The following is a 26,489-nucleotide window of genomic DNA, read 5'->3' as shown; positions in this document are numbered from 1 at the left end:
AAAAATAAATGTAAAAAGTATTATTGCATTTCACCTTTATTTAACCAGGTAGGCAAGTTGAGAACAAGTTCTCATTTACAACTGCGACCTGGCCAAGATAAAGCAACGCAGTTCGACACATACAACAACACAGAGTTACACATGGAGTAAAACAAACATACAGTCAATAATACAGTAGAAAAATAAGTCTATATACAATGTGAGCAAATGAGGTGAGATAAGGGAGGTAAAGGCAATAAATAGGCCATGGTGGCGAAGTAAATACAATATAGCAATTAAAACACTGGAATGGTAGATTTAACAGTGGATAAGTGTGCAGAGTAGAAATACTGGGGTGGAAAGGAGCAAAATAAATAAATAAATACAGTAGGGGAAGGGGTAGTTGTTTGGGCTAAATTATAGATGGGCTATGTACAGGAGCAGTAATCTGTGAGCTGCTCTGACAGCTGGTGCTTAAAGTTAGTGAGGGAGATAAGTGTTTCCAGTTTCAGAGATTTTTGTAGTTCGTTCCAGTCATTGGCAGCAGAGAACTGGAAGGAAAGGCGGCCAAAGGAAGAATTGGCTTTGGGGGTGACCAGTGAGATATACCTGCTGGAGCGCGTGCTACATGTGGGTGCTGCTATGGTGACCAGCGAGCAGAGATAAGGGGGGATTTTACCTAGCAGGTTCTTGTAGATGACCTGGAGCCAGTGGGTTTGGCGACGAGTATGAAGCGAGGGCCAGCCAACGAGAGCGTACATGTCGCAGTGGTGGGTAGTATATGGGGCTTTGGTGACAAAACGGATGGCACTGTGATAGACTGCATCCTATTTATTGAGTAGGGTGTTGGAGGCTATTTTGTAAATTACATCGTCAAAGCTGAGGATCGGTAAGATGGTCAGTTTTACGAGGGTGTGTTTGGCAGCATGAGTGAAGGATGCTTTGTTGCGAAATAGGAAGCCAATTCTAGATTTCATTTTGGATTGGAGATGTTTGATGTGAGTCTGGAAGGAAAGTTTACAGTCTAACCAGACACCTAGGTATTTGTAGTTGTCCACATATTCTAAGTCAGAACCGTCCAGAGTAGTGATGCTGGACAGGCGGGCAGGTGCAGGCAGCAATCGGTTGAAGAGCATGCATTTAGTTTTACTTGTATTTAAGAGCAGTTGGATGCCACGGAAGGAGAGTTGTATGGCATTGAAGCTCATCTGGAGGGTTGTTAACACAGTGTCCAAAGAAGGGCCAGAAGTATACAGAATGGTGTCGTCTGCGTAGAGGTGGATCAGAGACTCACCAGCAGCAAGAGCGACATCATTGATGTTTACAGAGAAGAGAGTCGGCCCAATAATTGAACACTGTGGCACCCCCATAGAGACTGCCAGAGGCCCGGACAACAGGCCCTCCGATTTGACACACTGCACTCCATCAGAGAAGTAGTTGGTGAACCAGGCGAGGCAATCATTTGAGAAACCAAGGCTATCGAGTCTGCCGATGAGGATGTGGGGATTGACAGAGTCGAAAGCCTTGGCCAGGTCAATGAATACTTCTGCACAGTATTGTTTCTTATCGATGGCGGTTAAGATATCGTTTAGGACCTTGAGCATGGCTGAGGTGCACCCATGACCAGCTCTGAAACCAGATTGCATAGCGGAGAAGGTGCGGTGGGATTCGAAATGGTCGGTAATCTGTTTGTTGACTTGGCTTTCGAAGACCTTAGAAAGGCAGGGTAGGATAGATATAGGTCTGTAGCAGTTTGGGTCAAGAGTGTCCCCCCCCCTTTGAAGAGGGGGATGACCGCAGCTGCTTTCCAATCTTTAGGAATCTCAGACGACACGAAAGAGAGGTTGAACAGGCTAGTAATAGGGGTTGCAACATTTTCGGCAGATCATTTTAGAAAGAAAGGGTCCAGATTGTCTAGCCTGGCTGATTTGTAGGGGTCCAGATTTTGCAGCTCTTTCAGAACATCAGCTGACTGGATTTGGGAAAAGGAGAAATGGGGAAGGCTTGGGCGAGTTGCTGTGGGGGGTGCAGTGCTGTTGACCGGGGTAGGGGTAGCCAGGTGGAAAGCATGACCAGCCGTAGAAAAATGCTTATTGAAATTCTCAATTATAGTGGATTTATCGGTGGTGACAGAGTTTCCTATCCTCAGTGCAGTGGGCAGCTGGGAGGAGGTGTCCTTATTCTCCATGGACTTTACAGTGTCCCAGAACTTTTTTGAGTTTGTGTTGCAGGAAGCAAATTTCCGCTTGAAAAAGCTAGCCTTGGCTTTTCTAACTGCCTGTGTATATTGGGTTCTAACTTCCCTGAAAAGTTGCATATCACGGGGATTGTTCGATGCTAATGCAGAACGCCATAGGATGTTTTTGTGTTGGTTAAGGGCAATCAGGTCTGGAGAGAACCAAGGGCCATATCTGTTCCTGGTTCTAAATTCTTTGAATGTGGCATGCTTATTTAAGATGGTGATGAAGGCATTTTTTTAAACCAGGCATCCTCTACTGACGGGATGAGGTCAATATCCTTCCAGGATACCTCGGCCAGGTCGATTAGAAAGGCCTGCTCGCTGAAGTGTTTCAGGGAGCATTTGACAGCAATGAGTGGGGGTCGTTTGACCGCTGACCCATTACGGATGCAGGCAATGAGGCAGTGATCGCTGAGATCTTGGTTAAAAACAGCAGAGGTGTATTTAGAGGGCAAGTTGGTAAGGATGATATCTATGAGGGTGCCCGTGTTTACGGCTTTGGGGTGGTACCTGGTAGGTTCATTGATAATTTGTGTGAGATTGAGGACTTCAAGCTTAGATTGTAGGATGGCTGGGGTGTTAAGCATGTCCCAGTTTAGGTCACCTAGCAGCACGAGCTCTGAAGATAGATGGGGGGCAATCAGTTCACATATGGTGTACAGAGCACAGCTGGGGGCAGAGGGTGGTCTATAGCAGGCGGCAATGGTGAGAGACTTGTTTTTAGAGAGATTTTTTAAAGTAGAATTTCAAATTGTTTGGGTACAGACCTGGATAGTAGGACAGAACTCTGCAGGCTATCTCTGCAGTAGATTGCAACACCGCCCCCTTTGGCTGTTCTATCTTGTCTGAAAATGTTGTAGTTAGGGATGGAGATTTCAGAGTTTTTTGGTGGTCTTCCTAAGCCAGGATTCAGACATGGCTAGGGCATCCGGGTTGGCAGAGTGTGCTAAAGCAGTGAATAAAACAAACTTAGGGAGGAGGCTTCTATTGTTAACATGCATGAAACCAAGGCTATTACGGTTACAGAAGTCATCAAAAGAGAGCGCCTGGGGAATAGGAGTGGAGCTAGGCACTGCAGGGCCTGGATTCACCTCTACATCACCAGAGGAACAGAGGAGGAGTAGGATAAGGGTACGGCTAAAAGCTATGAGAATTGGTCGTCTGGGACGTCGGAACAGAGAGTAAAAGGAGCAGGTTTCTGGGGGCGATAAAATAGCTTCAAGGTATAATGTACAGACAAAGGTATGGTAGGATGTGAATACAGTGGAGGTAAACCTAGGCATTGAGTGATGATGAGAGAGATATTGTCTCTCGAAACATCATTGAAACCAGGTGATGTCATCGCATGTGTGGGTGGTGGAACTGAAAGGTTGGATAAGGTATAATGAGCAGGGCTAGAGGCTTTACAGTGAAATAAGCCAATAAACACTAACCAGAACAGCAATGGACAAGGCATATTGACATTAAGGAGAGGCATGCTTAGCCGAGTGATCATAAGGGTCCAGTGAGTAGTGAGGTTGGTTGGGGTCACGGCGATTCAGACAGCTAGCCGGGCCATGGGTAGCAAGCTGGCAAAGGATGGAGGTCTGTATTTAGTCACCTCATGCGTTTCCGTTGTTAGATTAGTGGGGTTCCGTGTGGTAGAGGGGACCAATGCAATTGGCAAATAGATATAGTTATAGTGGCCTAAGAATATTGTCCGACAGACCTATTCAGATAGCAGCCGATAAGACAGCTAACGATTAGCGGGCCGCAGATGGGCGTTCAGGTTACGTCACGACGGAGGGGCCAGTTGGACAACTCCCTCAGGCAGATAACGTCGGTAGTCCAGTCGCGAATGCTCGGTGGGGCTCCGCATCGGCAGTAAAACGGGTCCGGATAGGTGATTGTAGCCCAGGAGTGGCTGATGGAACTCTTCAGCTGGCTAGCTCTGGAATAACTGATGCTTTTTCCGGGACCGACGTTAGCCAATAGTCACTCGGATAGCAGTTAACTAGCTGCAAGATCCAGGTATAAATGTCCAGGATTTTACGGGATTTTTATGAATAAATTACTAAAATATGTATACATTTGACTTAGAATTATAACTAAACAGAATACTACTATGTTACTGTATGGATGAATGAACCTATGAATCATAATGGTGAATATAATGTGTTCCTTGTTAGATTAATGGAGTTATCTTCAGACAGGCTGGAATGATGTGTTCCTTACAGGAAATTCTGTCTCTACCCAGGGAGGGGAGAGACCTTGGGTTGGTTGCAGATTGTCTAACAGGGGGCAGACAAAATAAGAACGCTAACTGTACTGCCATTGTATCCGAGAGGAGGAAGGACATTTTAAAACCTATGACATCATTATGATTATATAACCTGATGTAAATTGTACTATGGGGAGTACTCTCGAGAATAAACGCTATTGATTGATTGATTTTGAGACTGGTTTCTGTCCGTTTAATGCTGATAAGTATCTTACAAATTCTTATGTATAGACAGAGTGTTTTAATTGAATTGGTTGATAAACATATAGGAATTAAATTCCTTTAACAGCTTGCGGTAGAAATCCGGGGATGTGGAGAGAAAATAGTCCGGTATGCTCTGGTCTGAGTCGCGTTGTACAAAACTGGCGATAGCTTTTCGAGCTAAAGGATAGCTGATGACCGCCAACCGTGGTTAACTGAATACTAACGTTAGCCAGTGAACTGGCTAGCTTCTGGCTAGCTTCTGGCTAGCTTCTGTTGTGGATTTCAGATTTGAAGTGAATAATACTTATTTCTTTTAATTGGTGAGGCGGGTTGCAGGAGAGTGTTTTGAAGTTGAGTTTTTAGAAAAAAAGATATGAAAAGATATGCGAAGAAAATATGTAAATATATATAGATACACGGCGCACGACAAGATGAGGACAAAGGACGTCTGACTGCTATGCCATCTTGATAAATGATTGATACATTTCAAACAAACCATGTTGAACAACAGTGTAGGACTGTAGCTAACATGAACTGTTTGGATCATTGTCGACATGCTGTCAATCCTCTTTCATGATGCAGATGTTGATTTTGATAACACTAGACTAACTATACTATTCTGCTAACGTGTTCCTTAATGTTTACGGATAGGGCCAATATAATAATCTGGACAAGAAAAGTACAGTCAGACAAAGGAATTGTCACGCCCTGACCTTAGTATTCTATGTTTTCTGTATTATTTTGGTCAGGTCAGGGTGTGACGAGGGTGGATATGATTGTTTTGTATTGTCTAGGGTTTTTGTATGTCTAGGTGTGTGTGTAGTCTAGGCATATGTAGGTCTATGGTGGCCTAGATTGGTTCCCAATCAGAGGCAGCTGTTTATCATTGTCTCTGATTGGGGATCCTATTTAGGTTGCCATTTTCCAGTTTGGTTTGTGGGTTATTGTCTATGTGATGTTGCATGTCTGCACTCAGTGTTTATAGCGGTCACATTCGTTTTGTTGTTTTATATTAGTTTGTTCAGTATATTTATTTATTAAAATAAGTATGTATTATAATCACGCTGCGCCTTGGTCTCCTCTCTACGGCGTTCGTGACAGGAATACATCTATTGTGACAAGCTTATGACATTGATCCAAGCTCTGAAGTCTTAATAGTCTTAACAGTGGCAACATGCACCACCTTGTAAAAATAAACACAATATATTTTTCATGTCTCAAATCAAATTGATTTCAGCAGCAGCAGCTGATTTCAGCAGCAGCTGAAACCTGATCCCGACTGAGTCCAAACGCTCCTTGGTGACAAATCAAATTGAGTTTCAAAGCTCCTGCTTGCAATATCTTCTGGTGTGAGATGTTGCCAAAACACCTAGCTAGAGTTCAGGTCGAACAAGTTAGTCAAGTGACTTATTTATGTAGTGTGGGTAAGTGACCTGAAAGATAGCATGTGTTTGAGTCACTGCGAGCCGAGGTAAGAGCTTTCTCTGATCTTCGGAGAAACTGTGTTGTTATGGCTAATCTCAATAAGCACTCCAGTGTGTGTAGTCATGCAGTACAGTACAGTGTGTCTGTCCATATAGTGAAGCTAATGATAGTATCAACAAAACATCTCCAACAGAATATTATAAACCTTGTTGGTACGCTGTCGTTTTGTAGGAGGATGAGGGACTCAGTGGTGGCATGACATGCTGATAATATGCAGCCTGGCTGATCCTCAGTCCTCACACAACAGAGAGACAGAGAGAGCGAGGGAGAGAGAGAGAGGGAAAAGAGTCAGAGAGAGTCAGAGAGAAAGTCAGAGAAAGAGAGAGTGTCAGAGAGAGAGAGAGAGAGAGAGAGAGAGACAGAGAGGCAGAGAGAGAGTGTGTCAGAGAGTGTCAGAAAGAGCGAGAAGGGGGTGAAGCACAGGGGATTGTTATTTTCTGTGTGCAAATATATATAAAAATTAAGTAGCACACATTCATATCCTCAGCTCACACGGGGGAAGGGTGACATCGGGCTCTGTTCACCACAGTGTCAATTTCTTCAGGCGTTGCTTCTGTTGCCTCAATTCATTAAGGAGATTGGTGTTGCAGAAATATAGTGAGAAAATAACAGGAATGCATTGAGAAAACTTGTCATCCACTTTAACCCAAACATACAACTAAAACCAGTCAACAGGAAAGAATTCTAGAATGTGGTGAATGCTCCTTTGTTGCAGCTACAATCAAATACCACAGGCAGTATCAGATTGTGGAAAAACAGGAAACAGTTTTCCAGTTGAAGGAACTGGATAACACTTTACACTAAGGTTCCATTTGTAAACGGTTTATAAAGGTGTTATAATTACATTGTTCATGTTATTTAATATTTGTAAATGCATTATAAACCATTAACAAACCATTATATTGCATTGGTCAAAAGAGTGCAATTACTGGTTAGTGTTTGCAAAATAGTGAGCCAATATTTACACCCCAGTTATTAACCATTTACAAATGCTTATAAGATGAACCCGTATGTATCATCATTAAACCTTATTTTCAAGGGTTGCACAGTTAAAACCTCTCTGGGATATGTGGGACGGTAGCGTCCCAACTCGCCAACAGCCAGTGAAAGTGCAGGGCGCCAAATTCAAAACAGCAAAAATCTCATAATTAAAATTCCTCAAGCATACAAGTATTTTACACCATTTTAAAGATAAAATTCTCGTTAATCCAGCCACAGTGTCTGATTTAAAAAATGCTTTACAGCGAAAGCACCACAAACGATTATGTTAGGTCAACACCAACTCCCAGAAAAACACAGCCATTTTTCCAGCCAAAGAGAGGAGTCACAAAAAGCACAAATAGAGATCAAATTAATCACTAACCTTTGATGATCTTCATCAGATGACACTCATAGGACTTCCTGTTACACAATACATCTATGTTTTGTTCGATAAAGTGTATATTTATATCAAAAAATCAAATTTTACATTGGCGCGTTACGTTCAGTAGTTCTAAAACATGCAGTGATTGTGCAGAGAGCCACGTCTATTTACAGAAATACTAATTATAAATGTTGATGAAAATACAAGTGTTGTACATGGAATTAGAGATATACTTCTCTTTAATGCAACCGCCGTGTCAGATTTCAAAAATACTTTACGGCGGAAAAAGCAAACCATGCAATAATCTGAGTACAGCGTTCAGACAACAAAGCAGCCAAAAAGATATCCGCCATATTGGGTAGTCAACATTAGTCAGAAATATCATTATAAATATTCACTTACCTTTGATGATCTTCATCAGAATGCACTCCCAGGAATCGCAGTTCCACAATAAATGTTTGTTTTGTTCGATAATGTCCATCATTTCTGTCCAAATAGCTTCTTTTTTTGGCCGTTTGGTAAACAAATCCAAAGCGCGTTCTGGTCCAGCCGAACGTCGGACAAAAAGTTCAAAAGTTCTGTTACAGCCCGTAGAAATTGTCAACTAGGTATAGAATCAATCTTTAGGATGTTTTTATCATAATTCTTCAATAATGTTCCAACCGGAGAATTCCTATGTCTGTAGAGAAGCAATGAAACGAGAGCTAACTCTCTCGTGACCGCGCCTCAGAGCCTGTGGCACTCTGCCAGAAACCTGGCTCATTCCTCTCTCATTCGGTCCCACTTCACAGTAGAAGCCTCAAACAAAGTTGACATCTAGTGGAAGCCTTAGGAAGTGCAACATAACCAATATCCTACTGTATCTACAATAGGGGCTGAGTTAAAAAACTACAAGCCTCAGATTTCCCACTTCCTGGTTGGATTTTTCTCAGGTTTTTGCCTGCCATATGAGTTCTGCTATACTCACACACATCATTCAAACAGTTTTCGAAACTTCAGAGTGCTGTATATCCAATACTAGTAATAATATGCATATATTAATATCTGGGACAGAGTAGCAGGCAGTTTACTCTGGGCACCTTATTCATCCAAGCTAGTCAATACTGCCCCCCTGTCACCAACAATAGTTATTTTCTCACTTTTGGGTGCGATGCATTGTTGTCTCAGGAACAGAAGAGTTTGGTTTTCATGATGTGTCTTGACTGATCATTGAAACCCTTATGTCCTGACAAATTTACATTAAGGACATTATTCAATCATTATTACACATTACCAGGTTATATCAACACACACTTACTACTTCTCTGTGATATTCCAAGTATGGTGAATGCTCAGGTGTGAAATGATAACCATAATATCTTTGGTTGGTGAAACAGTAGAGGAGGTATTCTCACAACGTTGAATGTTTTAGTCTTCATACCCACCATTGATTGAATGAACATGTGTTGAAGTGTTGAATCTTCTCTCATGTTTGTAATGATGAGTACCCAATACTGCCTATAACTACGTTTAAGCTCTGAGTGAACTCTCAAATCATCTATAAATGATTTACCCACATGTAAAACTGCTAAAAGTATACCTTATTTTAAAGTGACAGACATGTGAACATTTATAACTGAGTTATCAATATTTATAACGGCTAAAATTATACCTTATTGAAAAGTGGCAATCCACTGACAATTAACAAATGACTTAGCAACATTTTGGCTAACTTTTTGGACAGCTGTTTTTGGATATTGATTAGCGATTGTCAAGGATGCACAGAGTTTTTAGTTCAGATTATTTTTGTGACGTGATCTATAGGCTAAGAGAGCTTCATAAACTGTTTATTAATTGTGGGGCATGAACAGTTTGAGAAGACAACATATTTGGTGAGATTCCCAACATAGGGTACAACATACCAAAACTTTGGACACACCCACTCATTCAAGGACTTTATTTTAACTATTTTCTACTTGTAGAATAATACTGAAGACATCAACACTATTAAATAACACATATGGAATCATGCAGTAACCAAAAAAAGTGGTTTATACTCTTCAAAATAGACAACCTTTGCCTTGATGACAACTTTAAACACTCTTGGCATTCTCTCAACCAGCTTCATAAGGAATGTTTGGTAAATAGCCCGTACACAGCCTGGAGGTGTGTTTTGGTTCCTTGTCCTGTTGAAAAACAAATGATTGTCCCACTGAGCACCAACCAAATAGGATGGCGTATCGCTGCAGAATGCTGTGTTAGCCATGCTGGTTAAGAGTGCCATGAATTCTAAATAAATCACTGACAGTGTCACCAGCAAAGCACCACCACACCTCCTTCTCCATACTTCTCCATGTGTGGGAACCACACATGCATTCACGTACTCTGCATCTCACAAAGACACAGCGTTGGAACCAAACATCTCAAATTTGGACTCATCAGACCAAATGACAGTTTTCTACCAGTCTAATATCCATTGCTTGTGTTTCTTGGCCCAATCAAGTATCTTCTTCTTCTTGGTGTCCTTTCAGTACTGGTTTCTTTGTAGCAATTTGACCATGAAAGCCTGATTCACACAGTCTCCTCTGAACAGTTGATGTTGAGATGTGTCTGTTACTTGAACTCTGTGAAGCATTTATTTGGGCTGCAGTCTAAGGTGCAGTTAACTCTAATTAACTTATCCTCTGCAGCAAAGGTAACTCTGGGTCTTCCTTCTGGGTCTTCCTTTCCTGTGACGGTCCTCATTAGAGCCAGTTTCATCATAGTGCTTGATGGTTTCTTTAAAAGTTCTTGAAATGTTCCGCATTGACTAACCTTCATGTCTTAAAGTAATGATGGAATGTCATTTATCTTTGCTTATTTACTTGGTCATTTACCAAATAGGTCTATCTTCTGTATACCAACCCTACCTTGTCACAACACAACTGATTGGCTCAAATGCATTAAGATAGAAAGAAATTCCACAAATTAACTTTTAACAAGACACACCTGTTAATTGAAATGCATTCCAGGTGACTACCTCATGAAGCTGGTTGAGAGAATGACAAGAGTATGCAAAGCTGTCATCAAGGCAAAGGGTGGCTACTTTGAAGGATCTCAAATATAAAATATATTTTGATTTGTTTAACACTTTTTTGGTTACTACATGACTCCATATGTGTTATTTCATAGTTTTGATGTCTTCACTAATATTCTACAATGTATAAAATAGTAAAAAATAAAGAAAAACCCTCAAATAAGTAGGTGTGTCCAAACTTTTGACTGGTACTGTAGCTGTCTGATAACGCATTCCGATTGAATGGCTTGTCTTGCACTTTGTAAAAACACAGAGTGCATGATGGAACAAGATCTTGGTTCCTTTCTAAACATAGCAATGTGAATGCAAAGAAGACTCAGTCCACAAAATAGTTGAAGTGAACTGGCAAAAGAGTTGAATCTTCATTCAAAGGCAAGGGCATTGCGAATACAAAGAGAACTGAGATCTTTTGTTTTTTTTAACCCTGAGTTCACTTTAAAGAGGACTATGTGTGACCGACCGCCTTGATTCGGTCTTATGTAGAAAAATTTGAAATTGTGTGTTTCACATTGGATAAAAGTAGAGACTCAGAGCTATACAATGGTATATCATACACTGCATTTGAGGAACAATGGGGAAGTAATTCTGCTTTGAAAGTTGATAAACTCGTAACCACACTTTTTGAGAAAATGGCCCTTGAATGTATTGGTACACCTACTGGAGAGCTCTTTTGTCTACACCCATTTAGCATTGTTCCCACCCTCTTATGTCTTACCCACACCCATCTCCTTAAGGATTCACATGTGAGGTTGTGCTAAAGGCCATGGCTTGTGGTAAAGATTAAGGCTAAAAGTCGTAAAAGATTTAGCCTACAATAAGGACAAATTCCAGGGAAACAGAAAGTGTCCAGATAAAAATATTTTATAAATATTAGATGACGCTTACCCAGACACACTTGTCTAAATTAATCGGTCATGTGAAAGAAATGCTATAACCCCAAGCCACATCTTGCTAACTGGATGGGTATCTACAGAAGGTGTAAACAGTACAGAGAAATGGTTAATTGCATCATAGCAATATCAAAAATAGATAGTGTCAATATATAGAAAAAAAGAACAGGTGTCAATGCAGTAGAGAAAGAACAATATCAATAACACGATCAGTGATCCTGGTGATAGATGAGGTAGTTTTATGCAAACAATCAGGGGAAAATTCGCTGAGCATGAGGATAAAAATATATATATTAGCAGCATTATATGGCGTGTGTTAGGAGAGTGTCATGTGAATGTCCATAGAGGCACTGCAGATAGTGCTGATGACTGGGAACTCGCCCCCAGTGATGAACTGGTCCGTCCAAACCACGCATGAAAAAGGAATCTATATTTTTCGAGCCTGTTTCTGTCCTGCTTTTTGACTTTGTGATGTCCATAGCCTCTTCGTCACAAAACTCCCTGATCTTCTGAAAAATATACGTTTGTCTAGCTGTGTCCAGTTGGTGCAGCTGAAACCTGGTATCGACTGAGTCCAAATGCTCCTTGGCGACAACAACACCAGGCTCCACAGCATCGAAGTTGTAAAACTGGAAATAACAAAAATAATTAAGAAGACATTACAACCTTGCATAACATCAATTCACCTCCCAAGTTAAGATAAGAAGAATAGCCTCATACAATTAACTGCACCATATTAACTGCACCTGTTTGAACTCGTTACCTGTATAAAAGACACCTGTCCACACACTCAATCAAAAAGACTCCAACCGCTCCACAATGGCCAAGACCAGAGAGCTGTGTAAGGACATCAGGGATCAAATTGTAGACCTGCACAAGGCTGGGATGGGCTACAGGACAGTAGACAAGCAGCTTGGTGAGAAGGCAACAACTGTTGGCGCAGTTATTAGAAAATGGAAGAAGTTCAAGATGACGGTCAATCCCCCTCAGTCTGGGGCTCCATGCAAGATCTCACCTCGTGGGGCATCAATGATCATGAGGAAGGTGAGGGATCAGCCCAGAACTACACGGCAGGACCTGGTCAATGACCTGAAGAGAGCTGGGACCACAGTCTCAAAGAAAACCATTAGTAACACCACGCCGTCATGGATTAAAATCCTGCAGCGCACGCAAGGTCCAAAGTTTGAAGTTTGCCAATGACCATCTGGATGATCCAGAGGAGGAATGGGAGAAGGTCATGTGGTCTGATGAGACAAAAATAGGGCTTTTTGGTCTAAACTCCACTCGCCGTGTTTGGAGGAAGAAGAAGGATGAGTACAACCCCAAGAACACCATCCCAACCATGAAGCATGGAGGTGGAAACATCATTCTTTGGGGATGCTTTTCTGCAAAGGGGACAGGACGACTGCACTGTATTGAGGGGAGGATGGATGGGGCCATGTATCGCGAGATCTTGGCCAACAACCTCCTTCCCTCAGTAAGAGCATTGAAGATGGGTCGTGGCTGGGTCTTCCAGCATGACAACGACCCGAAACACACAGCCAGGGCAACTAAGGAGTGGCTCCGTAAGAAGCATCTCAAGGTCCTGGAGTGGCCTAGGCAGTCTCCAGACCTGAACCCAATAGAAAATCTTTGGAGGGAGCTGAAAGTCCGTATTGCCCAGCGACAGCCCTGAAACCTGAAGGTCTGTATGGAGGAGTGGGCCAAAATCCCTGCTGCAGTGTGTGCAAACCTGGTCAAGAACTACAGGAAACGTATGATCTCTGTAATTGCAAACAAAGGTTTCTGTACCAAATATTAAGTTCTGCTTTTCTGATGTATCAAATACTTATGTCATGCAATAAAATGCTAATTAATTACTTTAACTTCTTATGGCTGCAAGGCAAAGTGTTGAGTAGCCAGTGAAATCGTGCCCATGTCAAACGGCCTCCTACTCAAATCTTGCTCGTACAATATGAATATTATTATTCTTTTTGGATAGAAAACACTTTCTAGTTTCTAAAAGAGTTGGAATTATTTCTCTGAGTGAAACAGAAGTCCTTCTGCAGCACTTTTCCTGACCAGGAAGTGAAATGTCAGAAATCGATGCTCTTTTCAACTTGATGCCTATACATGGTCTTAACACTTAGGAGTCTGCTGACACTCTATACGCCTTCCTATTGGTGTAAAGAGGATGTCAGAGAATAATTTTTTTTGCTCCTCTTGGTCTGTGGTGGAAAAAAAACTATTTCTTTGACGTGACCGTCCACTTCCGGTACTCTGAAGGAAGTGGGATTGACTTCTGTTTTGCCTTGGTAAAGAACGGCTAACGTCTCCGGCTCGAATTTTTTTTGATACATGTGACCATATCATCGTAATGTATGTTTTTTCAATATAGTTTAATCAGATTATTGAAACTTTATTCGGGAGTTTTGCCGTGTTCCGTCCTCTGACTGTGTTTACGTTGGAAAAATGTATGCCACTCGGCTAGTGCCAATGCTAATTGAAGAGGGACATTTGCCATTCTGAATCGAAACAACAACTCATCTGGACAGAGGACACGTTCTTCAACATTCTGATGAAAGATCAGCAAAAGTAAGACCCATTTTATGATGTTATTTCATATATCTGTCGTGCATGTGAACTGGCCGTGGGCGCCCAATTATTTCTGTCTATTGTAGCTACGCTAATATAGCGATACATTTTGTTTGCGCTGTAAAACATTTAATAAATTGGAAATATTGTTTGGAATCACAAGATGCCTGTCTTTCAATTGCTGCAGACTATGTATTTTTCAGAAATGTTTTATGATGAGCAATTAGCTATTTGACGTTGGTGTCTGTAAATATTATGGCTGCTTTCGGTGCAATTTCGGATTGTTGCTGAAATGTAAACTATGGTTTATACATGAAATATGCAAATTTTTCGAACAAAACATATGCTATACAATAAATATGTTATCAGACTGTCATCTGATGAATTTGTTTCTTGGTTAGTGGCTATTTATATCTTTATTTGGTCGAATTTGTGATAGCACCTGATGGAGTAAGAAACTGATGGAGTTAGAAAAAGTTGTGTCTTTTGCTAACGTGGTTAGCTAATAGATTTACATATTTTGTCTTCCCTGTAAAACATTTTAAAAATCGGACATGTTGGCTTGATTCACAAGATGTGCACCTTTCATCTGGTGTCTTGGACTTGTTAACCTCTACCGAGCACCTACCCCGGGTCCGGGAGCACCCCCCACCCCCCCCCACACTGATTTGCATCGCTAGCATAGCGTCACAATTAAATAGTAGCATCTAAATATCATTAAATCACAAGTCCAAGACACCTAATGAAAGATACAGATCCTGTGAATAAAGCCACCATTTCAGATTTTTATAATGTTTTACAGGGAAGACACAATATGTAAATCTATTAGCTAAACACGTTAGCAAAAGACACAATTTTTTTACTCCAACAGTTTTTTCCTGCGTCAGTAGCTATCACTAATTCGACTAAATAAAAATATATATAGCCACTAACCAAGAAACAACTTCATAAGATAACAGTCTGATAACATATTTATGGTATAGCATAGTTTTTTTTTTTTAAATGTGCATTTTTCAGGTATAAATCACAGTTCTACATTGCAGCTGCAATCTGAAATAGTGCCGACGCAGCCAGAACAATTACAGAGACCAACGTCATATAACTAATTACTTATCTTAAAACATTTCAGAAAAAATACACAGCGTACAGATATTGAAAGCCCAACATCTGGTGAATCCAAACAATATTTCAGATTTATTAAATGTTTTATAGCGAAAACAAAATGTAGCGCTAAATTAGCATAGCCACGCCAGCCAGAACCAGCTGGGCGCCCACGACCAGTTCACATGCACGACAGATATATGAAACCGTTTCTTCACCGTTTCTTCCCTATCACTGTCATCAGAACAATGTCTTTTTCAATGAAAATGTTTTTACCTAAATCAGGGAATTCCTCATCGTCTGATTCATTTTCAGAGTCAGATAGAGTCAGCATCGTACGATCGTCCTTCTGAAAGTAGTTCCACTGACCTTTATCGATAACGCCTGATAAATTCAGAGCAGCAATGTTATTGAGAACATTAGCTACACATTTGCAGTTCTCCATGGCTAACATTACATCTTTCAAAAAAACTGCAGTAGAAAGGATTATCTACACATAATGAGCAGCTCATTTTATAGACAGAAGATGCTACACGGCAGATCAATCTAAAACTCATCTCTCGGCATGTCCAGGTTCCTGTCTTTTTCTGTGGCTAAACCAACTAAGCTCTTCATTTTACTTTATTTGTATTTACAGATGGCATACAAGTTTGTTATTAAAGTACATGAAAGTTTAAATGTTCCAACGCATTTTGATAAAAATAAAAATAAACGTTCAAATGACTCTCCTGTGAAGTCGTGACTTGCGACATATGCCTATTTTCCTGAAACGAGTCACATATGTGAAAACACCCTGAGACCTTATGGGAAAGAAGGGGGGGGGGAGAAGAGTGTGGGAAAGAAGAGGAATGTATGATAATTTAGCATAGACACTAGCTACATTACTCTAATATCATCATTATCATGATTTCTACCATTTATACTATATTTAAAAATACATTTTAGGTTTTAACTAATGTTTCCAAGCTAGATAGTTAGGACAGGGGTGCTAGCAAACGTTAGCTAGCTACTTATCTAGCTGAGCAGCGTGCTAAATCATCCAGCAAAACTTCTGTATTCAAAAGATAAACATTTAAGTCATTTAGCAGACGCTCTTATCCAGAGCGACTTACAAATTGGACAAATTGCATAGAGAATTTGCACACTTCTCATAGCCACGCCCATCACGATTCTTCAGGACTCACTGTCACATGATGTCAGTGTCAACACAACATTCTGGGCACGTTCCAGGTCATCTTTATTTCAAGCGTATTTCACAGATGGGTAGATCTCACAAAGTCTGGGAAGTTTTCAGAAACCAGTGAACCACACCAATAATATGTATTGAGATCTTGAGATGAAGCCTTCGTTCCTTAAATAAGTGAACCACAATGCATCATCAGGATTTCAAATGTGGGCAAGACACATCAAGGGAGTTGACCATTGGTCTGAAAACCAACCATTTCTGTTCCTGGAAAAGAGCAACAGTACATCATGGTGTCACGCCCTGGCCTTTGTTGTCTTTGTTTTCTGTAATAGTTTGGTTAGGTCAGGGTGTGACAGGGGGGGTGTTTGTGTGTTTTTGTCTTGTCTTGGGTGGTTGTAGTGTCTAGGGGGTTTAGGTAGAGTAGATGGGTTTGTGTTTGAGTGTAGGTGTAGGTGTCTATGGTTGCCTGAATGGGTCTCAATCAGAGACAGCTGTCATTCATTGTCTCTGATTGGGAGTCATATTTAAGGCAGCCATAGGCAGTAGGCTTTTGTGGGTAGTTATCTATGTTCTATGTTGCATGTGTGCACGTAGTTCGTTTTAGCTTCACGATCGGTTGTTTTGTTCGTTTAATAAGTGTTTGTTTTTTCTTCATTAAAAGAAGATGTCTTTTTTCCCCGCTGCGCCTTGGTCCACTCATTCGTCTCATAACAATCATAACAATTTCTTGGGGGGGGGCTACAACGGAGTGTGGCGAAGTCAGGTAGGAGACCTGAGCCAACTCCCTGTACTTACCGTGGAGAGCGAGAGTACGGGCAGACACCGTGTTATGCGGTAGAGCGCACGGTGTCTCCTGTACGTGTGCATAGCCCGGTGCGGTACATACCAGCTCCTCGTATCGGCCGGGCTAGATTGAGTATTGAGCCAGGTGCCATGAAGCCGGCTCAACGCGTCTGGTCTCCAGTGCGTCTCCTCGGGCCGGCATACATGGAACCAGCGTTACGCATGGTGTCCCCGGTTCGCCTACACAGCCCAGTGCGGGTTATTCCACCTCCCCGCACTGGTCGGGCAACGGGGAGCATACAACCAGGTAAGGTTGGGCAGGCTCAGTGCTCAAGGGAGCCAGTACGCCTGCACGGTCCGGTATTTCCGGCGCCACCTCCCCGCCCCAGCCCAGTACCACCAGTGCCTACACCACGCACCAGGCTTCCTGTGCGTCTCCAGAGCCCTGTTCCTCCTCCACGCACTAGCCCTGTGGTGCGTGTCTCCAGCCCATTACCACCAGTGCCTACACCACGCACTAAGCCTCCTGTGCGTCTCCAGAGTCCTGTGCGTCCTGTTGCTGCTCCCCGCACTAGCCTGAAGGTGCGCGTCCTTAGCCCGGTACCTCCAGTTCCGGTACCACGCACCAGGCCTACAGTGCCCCTCAGCCGGCCAGAGTCTGCCGTCTGCCCAGCGGCGCCTGAACTGCCCGTCTGCCCAACGCCGTCTGAGCTGTCCGTCTGCCAAGCGCCGCCTGCGCTGCCCGTCTGTACTGAGCCTTCAAAGCCGCCCGTCTGTCCTGAGCCTTCAAAGCCGCCCGTCTGTCCTGAGCCTTCAAAGCTGCCCGTCTGTCCTGAGCCTTCAAAGCTGCCCGTCTGTCCTGAGCCTTCAGAGCCGTCCGTCAGTCAGGAGCCGCTAGAGCCGTCCGCCAGACAGGAGCCGCCAGAGCCTTCCGCCAGACAGGAGCCGCCAGAGCCGTCATCCAGCCATGACCAGCCAGAGCCGTCATCCAGCCATGACCAGCCAGAGCCGTCATCCAGCCATGACCAGCCAGAGCCGTCATCCAGCCATGACCAGCCAGAGCCGTCATCCAGCCATGACCAGCCAGAGCCGTCAGCCAGCCATGACCAGCCAGAGCCGTCAGCCAGCCATGACCAGCCAGAGCCGTCAGCCAGCCAGGTTCTGCCAGAGCCGCCAGCCAGCCAGGATCTGCCAGAGCCACCAGCCAGCCAGGATCTGCCAGAGCCCCCAGTCAGCCGGGATCTGCCAGACAGCCAGGATCTACCAGAGCCGCCAGTCAGCCAGGATCTACCAGAGCCACCAAAGCGGGTATTGACAATGGTGGAGCGGGGGCCACGTCCCGCACCCGAGCCGCCGCCATAATAAGGCCCACCCCAGACCCTCCCCTTCTGTGTCAGGTTTTGCAGCCGGAGTCCACACCTTTGGGGGGGGGGGGGGGGGTACTGTCACGCCCTGGCCTTTGTTATCTTTGTTTTCTGTAGTAGTTTGGTTAGGTCAGGGTGTGACAGGGGGGATGTTTGTGTGTTTTTGTCTTGTCTTGGGTGGTTGTAGTGTCTAGGGGGTTTAGGTAGAGTAGATGGGTTTGTGTTTGAGTGTAGGTGTCTATGGTTGCCTGAATGGGTCTCAATCAGAGACAGCTGTCATTCATTGTCTCTGATTGGGAGCCATATTTAAGGCAGCCATAGGCAGTAGGCTTTTGTGGGTAGTTGTCTATGTTCTATGTTGCATGTGTGCACTTAGTTCGTTTTAGCTTCACGATCGGTTGTTTTGTTCGTTTAATAAGTGTTTGTTTTTTCTTCATTAAAAGAAGATGTCTTTTTTCCACCCTGCGCCTTGGTCCACTCATTCGTCTCATAACGATCGTGACACATGGGAGTTGACAATTGGTCTGAAAATGACCCATTTCTGTTCCTGGGACAGAGTAGCAATGCATCACACCCAAAAGTGAGAAAAAAACAATTGTTTAACTGCACAACCATTGAAAATAAGGTTGCATGATGATACATAAGGGTTCAATATTCAAATCAAATAATTTTATTGGTCACATACACGTGATTAGCAGATGTTATTGCAGGTGTAGCGAAATGCTTGTGCTTCTAGCTCCGACAGTGCAGTAATATCTAACAAATTACACAACACATACCCAATGCACACAAATCTAAGTAGGAAAGAATTAAGACTATATAAACATGGACGAGCGATGTCAGAGCGGAACGGACTAAGATACAGTAGAATAGTATAGAAAAACAGTATATACATATGAGATGAGTAATGCAAGATATGTAAGCATTATTAAGTGAGAGATACCGTAGAATAGTATAGGAAATAGTATATACACATGAGATGAGTAATGTCAGATAAGAAAACATTAAGTGACTAAGATACCGTAGAATAGTATGTGTACGCTTTCCACCTTCTCCACTGTGGTCTCATCAATGTAGATAGGGGGGTGAACCCTCTGCTGTTTCCTGAAGTCCATGATCATCTCCTTTGTTTTGTTGACATTGAGTGAGAGGTTGTTTTCCAGGCACCACACTCCCAGAGCCATCATCTCCAACCTGTAGGCTGTCTTGTCATCGTTGGCATACCACCCTGCATACCACTACTGGCTTGCTTCTGAAGCTAAGCAGGGTTGGTCCTGGTCAGTCCCTGGATGGGAGACCAGATGCTGCTGGAAGTGGTGTTGGAGGGCCAGTAGGAGGCACTCTTACATTTACATTACATCATTACATTTAAGTCATTTAGCAGACGCTCTTATCCAGAGCGACTTACAAATTGGTGCATTCACCTTATGACATCCAGTGGAACAGCCACTTTACAATAGTGCATCTAAATCTTTTAAGGGGGGGGGGGGGGGGTGAGAAGGATTACTTTATCCTATCCTAGGTATTCCTTAAAGAGGTGGGGTTTCAGGTGTCTCCGGAAGGTGGTGATTGACTCCGCTGCCCTGGCGTCGTGAGGGAGTTTGTTCCACCATTGGGGGGCCAGAGCAGCGAACAGTTTTGACTGGGCTGAGCGGGAACTGTACTTCCTCAGTGGTAGGGAGGCGAGCAGGCCAGAGATGGATGAACGCAGTGCCCTTGTTTGGGTGTAGGGCCTGATCAGAGCCTGGAGGTACTGAGGTGCCGTTCCCCTCACAGCTCCGTAGGCAAGCACCATGGTCTTGTAGCGGATGCGAGCTTCAACTGGAAGCCAGTGGAGAGAGCGGAGGAGTGGGGTGACGTGAGAGAACTTGGGAAGGTTGAACACCAGGCTGCGGCGTTCTGGATGAGTTGTAGGGGTTTAATGGCACAGGCAGGGAGCCCAGCCAACAGCGAGTTGCAGTAATCCAGACGGGAGATGACAAGTGCCTGGATTAGGACCTGCGCCGCTTCCTGTGTGAGGCAGGGTCGTACTCTGCGGATGTTGCAGAGCATGAACCTACAGGAACGGGCCACCGCCTTGATGTTAGTTGAGAACGACAGGGTGTTGTCCAGGATCACGCCAAGGTTCTTAGCGCTCTGGGAGGAGGACACAATGGAGTTGTCAACCGTGATGGCGAGATCATGGAACGGGCAGTCCTTCCCCGGGAGGAAGAGCAGCTCCGTCTTGCCGAGGTTCAGCTTGAGGTGGTGATCCGTCATCCACACTGATATGTCTGCCAGACATGCAGAGATGCGATTCGCCACCTGGTCATCAGAAGGGGGAAAGGAGAAGATTAATTGTGTGTCGTCTGCATAGCAATGATAGGAGAGACCATGTGAGGTTATGACAGAGCCAAGTGACTTGGTGTATAGCGATAATAGGAGAGGGCCTAGAACAGAGCCCTGGGGGACGCCAGTGGTGAGAGCACGTGGTGAGGAGACAGATTCTCGCCACGCCACCTGGTAGGAGCGACCTGTCAGGTAGGACGCAATCCAAGCGTGGGCCGCGCCGGAGATGCCCAACTCGGAGAGGGTGGAGAGGAGGATCTGATGGTTCACAGTATCGAAGGCAGCCGATAGGTCTAGAAGGATGAGAGCAGAGGAGAGAGAGTTAGCTTTAGCAGTGCGGAGCGCCTCCGTGATACAGAGAAGAGCAGTCTCAGTTGAATGACTAGTCTTGAAACCTGACTGATTTGGATCGAGAAGGTCATTCTGAGAGAGATAGCAGGAGAGCTGGCCAAGGACGGCACGTTCAAGAGTTTTGGAGAGAAAAGAAAGAAGGGATACTGGTCTGTAGTTGTTGACATCGGAGGGATCGAGTGTAGGTTTTTTCAGAAGGGGTGCAACTCTCGCTCTCTTGAAGACGGAAGGGACGTAGTCAGCGGTCAGGGATGAGTTGATGAGCGAGGTGAGGTAAGGGAGAAGGTCTCCGGAAATGGTCTGGAGAAGAGAGGAGGGGATAGGGTCAAGCGGGCAGGTTGTTGGGCGGCCGGCCGTCACAAGACGCGAGATTTCATCTGGAGAGAGAGGGGAGAAAGAGGTCAGAGCACAGGGTAGGGCAGTGTGAGCAGAACCAGCGGTGTCGTTTGACTTAGCAAACGAGGATCGGATGTCGTCGACCTTCTTTTCAAAATGGTTGACGAAGTCATCTGCAGAGAGGGAGGAGGGGGGGGGGAGGAGGATTCAGGAGGGAGGAGAAGGTGGCAAAGAGCTTCCTAGGGTTAGAGGCAGATGCTTGGAATTTAGAGTGGTAGAAAGTGGCTTTAGCAGCAGAGACAGAAGAGGAAAATGTAGAGAGGAGGGAGTGAAAGGATGCCAGGTCCGCAGGGAGGCGAGTTTTCCTCCATTTCCGCTCGGCTGCCCGGAGCCCTGTTCTGTGAGCTCGCAATGAGTCGTCGAGCCACGGAGCGGGAGGGGAGGACCGAGCCGGCCTGGAGGATAGGGGACATAGAGAGTCAAAGGATGCAGAAATGGAGGAGAGGAGGGTTGAGGAGGCAGAATCAGGAGATAGGTTGGAGAAGGTTTGAGCAGAGGGAAGAGATGATAGGATGGAAGAGGAGAGAGTAGCGGGGGAGAGAGAGCGAAGGTTGGGACGGCGCGATACCATCCGAGTAGGGGCAGTGTGGGAAGTGTTGGATGAGAGCGAGAGGGAAAAGGATACAAGGTAGTGGTCGGAGACTTGGAGGGGAGTTGCAATGAGGTTAGTGGAAGAACAGCATCTAGTAAAGATGAGGTCGAGCGTATTGCCTGCCTTGTGAGTAGGGGGGGAAGGTGAGAGGGTGAGGTCAAAAGAGGAGAGGAGTGAAAAGAAGGAGGCAGAGAGGAATGAGTCAAAGGTAGACGTGGGGAGGTTAAAGTCGCCCAGAACTGTGAGAGGTGAGCCGTCCTCAGGAAAGGAGCTTATCAAGGCATCAAGCTCATTGATGAACTCTCCGAGGGAACCTGGAGGGCGATAAATGATAAGGATGTTAAGCTTGAAAGGGCTGGTAACTGTGACAGCATGGAATTCAAAGGAGGCAATAGACAGATGGGTAAGGGGAGAAAGAGAGAATGACCACTTGGGAGAGATGAGGATCCCGGTGCCACCACCCCGCTGACCAGAAGCTCTCGGGGTGTGCGAGAACACGTGGGCGGACGAAGAGAGAGCAGTAGGAGTAGCAGTGTTATCTGTGGTGATCCATGTTTCCGTCAGTGCCAAGAAGTCGGGGGACTGGAGGGAGGCATAGGCTGAGATGAACTCTGCCTTGTTGGCCGCAGATCGGCAGTTCCAGAGGCTACCGGAGACCTGGAACTCCACGTGGGTCGTGCACGCTGGGACCACCAGATTAGGGTGGCCGCGGCCACGCGGTGTGAAGCGTTTGTATGGTCTGTGCAGAGAGGAGAGTACAGGGATAGACAGACACATAGTTGACAGGCTACAGAAGAGGCTACGCTAATGCAAAGGAGATTGGAATGACAAGTGGACTACACGTCTCGAATGTTCAGAAAGTTAAGCTTACGTAGCAAGAATCTTATTGACTAAAATGATTAAAATGATACAGTACTGCTGAAGTAGGCTAGCTGGCAGTGGCTGCGTTGTTGACTTTGTAGGCTAGCTGGCAGTGGCTGCGTTATTCACACTACACTAATCAAGTCGTTCCGTTGAGTGTAATAGTTTCTACAGTGCTGCTATTCGGGGGCTAGCTGGCTAGCTAGCAGTGTTGATTACGTTACGTTGCGTTAAAAGAACGACAATAGCTGGCTAGCTAACCTAGAAAATCGCTCTAGACTACACAATTATCTTTGATACAAAGACGGCTATGTAGCTAGCTATGTAGCTAGCTACGATCAAACAAATCAAACCGTTGTACTGTAATGAAATGAAATGAAAATGTGATACTACCTGTGGAGCGAAGCGGAATGCGACCGGGTTGTTGAGTGCGGAAGTTCTATTCGGTAGACGTTGGCTAGCTGTTGGCTAGCTAGCAGTGTCTCCTACGTTAAGGACGACAAATAGCTGGCTAGCTAACCTCGGTAAATTAAGATAATCACTCTAGAACTACACGCTCTAAACTACACAATTAGCTTGGATACGAAGACAGCAAAGACAACTATGTAGCTAGCTAACACTACACTAATCAAGTCGTTCCACTGGTCTAAAAAATATCCCAATGCCCCAGGGCAGTGATTGGGGACACTGCCCTGTGTAGGGTGCCGTCTTTCGGATGGGACGTTAAACGGGTGTCCTGACTCTCTGAGGTCATTAAAGATCCCATGGCACTTATCGTAAGAGTAGGGGTGTTAACCCCGGTGTCCTGGCTAAATTCCCAATCTGGCCCTCAAACCATCATGGTCACCTAATAATCACCAGTTTACAATTGGCTCATTCATCCCCCTCCTCTCCCCTGTAACTATTCCCCAGGTCGTTGCTGCAAATGAGAACGTGTTCTCAGTCAACTTACCTGGTAAAATAACGGTAAAATAAAAAATAAAAAAATAAAAAATCAAGCCTACTACTGTTGTGTCATCTGTTAACTTAATGATTGAGTTGGAGGCGTGCTAGGCTACGCAGTCATGGGTGAACAGGGAGTACAGGGGGGGGCTGAACACGCACCCTTGTGGGGCCCCAGTGTTAAGGATCAGCGGAGTGGAGGTGATATTTCCTACCTTCACCACCTGGGGCGGCCCGTCAGGAAGTTCAGGACCCAGTTGCACAGTGGCTGGTTTTCCTTTTGTAGTCCGTGATTGTCTATAGTCCCTGCCACATATGTATTGTGTCTGAGCCGTTGAATTGCAACTACACTTCAAATCAAATCAAAGTTTATTTGTCAAGTGCTCCGAATAAAACAGGTGTAGACCTTACAGTGAAACGCTTACTTACTGTCCTAACCAACAGTGCAATTTTTAAGTAAAAAATGGGTATTAGGTCAACAATAGATAAGTAAGGAAATAAAAAACAACAGTAAAAAGACAGTGAATAATAACAGTAGCGAGGCTATATACATGCACCGGTTAGTCGGGATAATTTAGGTAGTATGTACATGAATGTATAGTTAAAAGTGACTATGCATATCTGATAAACAGAGAGCAGCAGCAGCGTAAAAGAGGGGTTGGGGAGGGGAACACAATGCAAATAGTCTGGTTAGCCATTATATTACCTATTCGGGAGTCCTATGGCTTGGGGGTAAAAGCTGTTGAGAAGCCATTTGGTCCTAGACTTGGTGCTCCGGTACCGCTTGTCATGCGGTAGTAGGGAGAACAGTCTATGACTGGGGTGGGTCGGGTCTTTGACAATATTTAGGGCCTTCCTCTGACACCGCCTGGTGTAGAGGTCCTGGATGGCAGGCAACTTAGCTCCAGTGATGTACTGGGCCTCTGTATTGCCTTGCGGTCAGAGGCCGAGCAGTTGCCGTACCAGGCAGTGATGCAACCAGTCAGGATGCTCTCGATGTTGCAGCTGTAGAACCTTTTGAGGATCTGAGGACCCATGCCAAATCCTTTTAGTTTCCTGGGGGGGGGGGAATAGGCTTTGTCATGCCCTCCTTACGACTGTCTTGGTGTATTTGGACCATTCTAGTTTGTTGGTGATGTGGGCACCAAGGAACTTCAAGCTCTCAACCTGCTCCACTACAGACCCATTGATGAGAATGGGGGCGTGGTCGGTCCTCCTTTTCCTGTAGTCCACAATTATCTCCTCTGTCTTGGTTACATTGAAGGATAGGTTGTTATTCTGGCACCACCCTGCCAGGTCTCTGACCTCCTCCCTATAGACTGTCTCGTCATTGTTGGTGATCAGGCCTACCACTGTTGTGTCGTCTGCAAACTTAATAAAGGTGTTGGAGTTGTACCTGGCCACGCAGTCGTGGGTGAACAGGGAGTACAGGAGGGGACTGAGCCCGCACCTCTGAGGGGCTCCAGTGTTGAGGATCAGCGTGGCAGATGTGTTGCTACCTACCCTCACCACCTGGGGGCGGCCTGTCAGGAAGTTCAGGATCCAGTTGCAGAGGGGGGTGTTTAGTCCCAGGATCCTTAGCTTTGTGATGAGCTTTGAGGGTACTATGGTGTTGAACGCCGAGCTGTAGTCAATGAATAGTATTCTCATGTAGGTGTTCCTTTTGTCCAGGTGGGAAAGGGCAGTTTGGAGTGCAATAGAGATTGCATCATCTGTGGATCTGTTTGGGCGGTATGCAAATTGGAGTGGGTCTAGGGTTTCTGGGATAGTGGTGTTGATGTGAGCCATGTGAGCCATTACCAGCCTTTCATGGCTACGGACGTGAGTGCTACGGGTCTGTAGTCATTTAGGCAGGTTGCCTTAGTGTTTTTGGGCACAGGGACTATGGTGGTCTGCTTTAAACATGTTGGTATTACAAACTCAATCAGGGACATGTTGAAAATGTCAGTGAAGACACCTGTTGGTCAGCGCATGCTCGGAGTACACATCATGTTAATCTGTCTGGCCCCGCGGCCTTATGAATGTTGATCTGTTTAAAGGTCTTTCTTACGTCGGCTACGGAGAGCGTGATCACACAGTCATCCGTAACAGCTGATACACTCATGCATACCTCAGTGTTGCTTGCCTCGAAGCGAGCATAGAAGTGATTTAGCTCGTCTGGTAGGCTTGTGTCACTGGGCAGCTCGTGGCTGTGCTTCCCTTTGTGGTCTGTAATAGTTTGCAAGCACTGCCACATAAGATGAGCATCGGAGCCTGTGTAGTAGTACGATTCAATCTTAGCCCTGTATTGGCCCTTTGCCTGTTTGATGGTTCGTCGGAGGGCATAGCAGGATTTCTTATAAGCTTCCGGATTAGAGTCCCGCCCCTTGACAGCGGCAGCACTACCCTTTAGCTCAGTGCGAATGTTGCCTGTAATCCATGGCTTCTGGTTGGGGTATGCATGTACAGTCACTGTGGGGACGACGTCCTCGATGCACTTATTGATAAAGCCAGTGACTGATGTGGTGTACTCCTCAATACAATCGGAAGAATCCAG

This window comes from Salvelinus fontinalis, chromosome 16 (genome assembly GCF_029448725.1).
Source record: "Salvelinus fontinalis isolate EN_2023a chromosome 16, ASM2944872v1, whole genome shotgun sequence".
Taxonomy (NCBI): Eukaryota; Metazoa; Chordata; class Actinopteri; order Salmoniformes; family Salmonidae; genus Salvelinus; species Salvelinus fontinalis.
Note: the sequence above shows the minus strand (reverse complement) of the source record.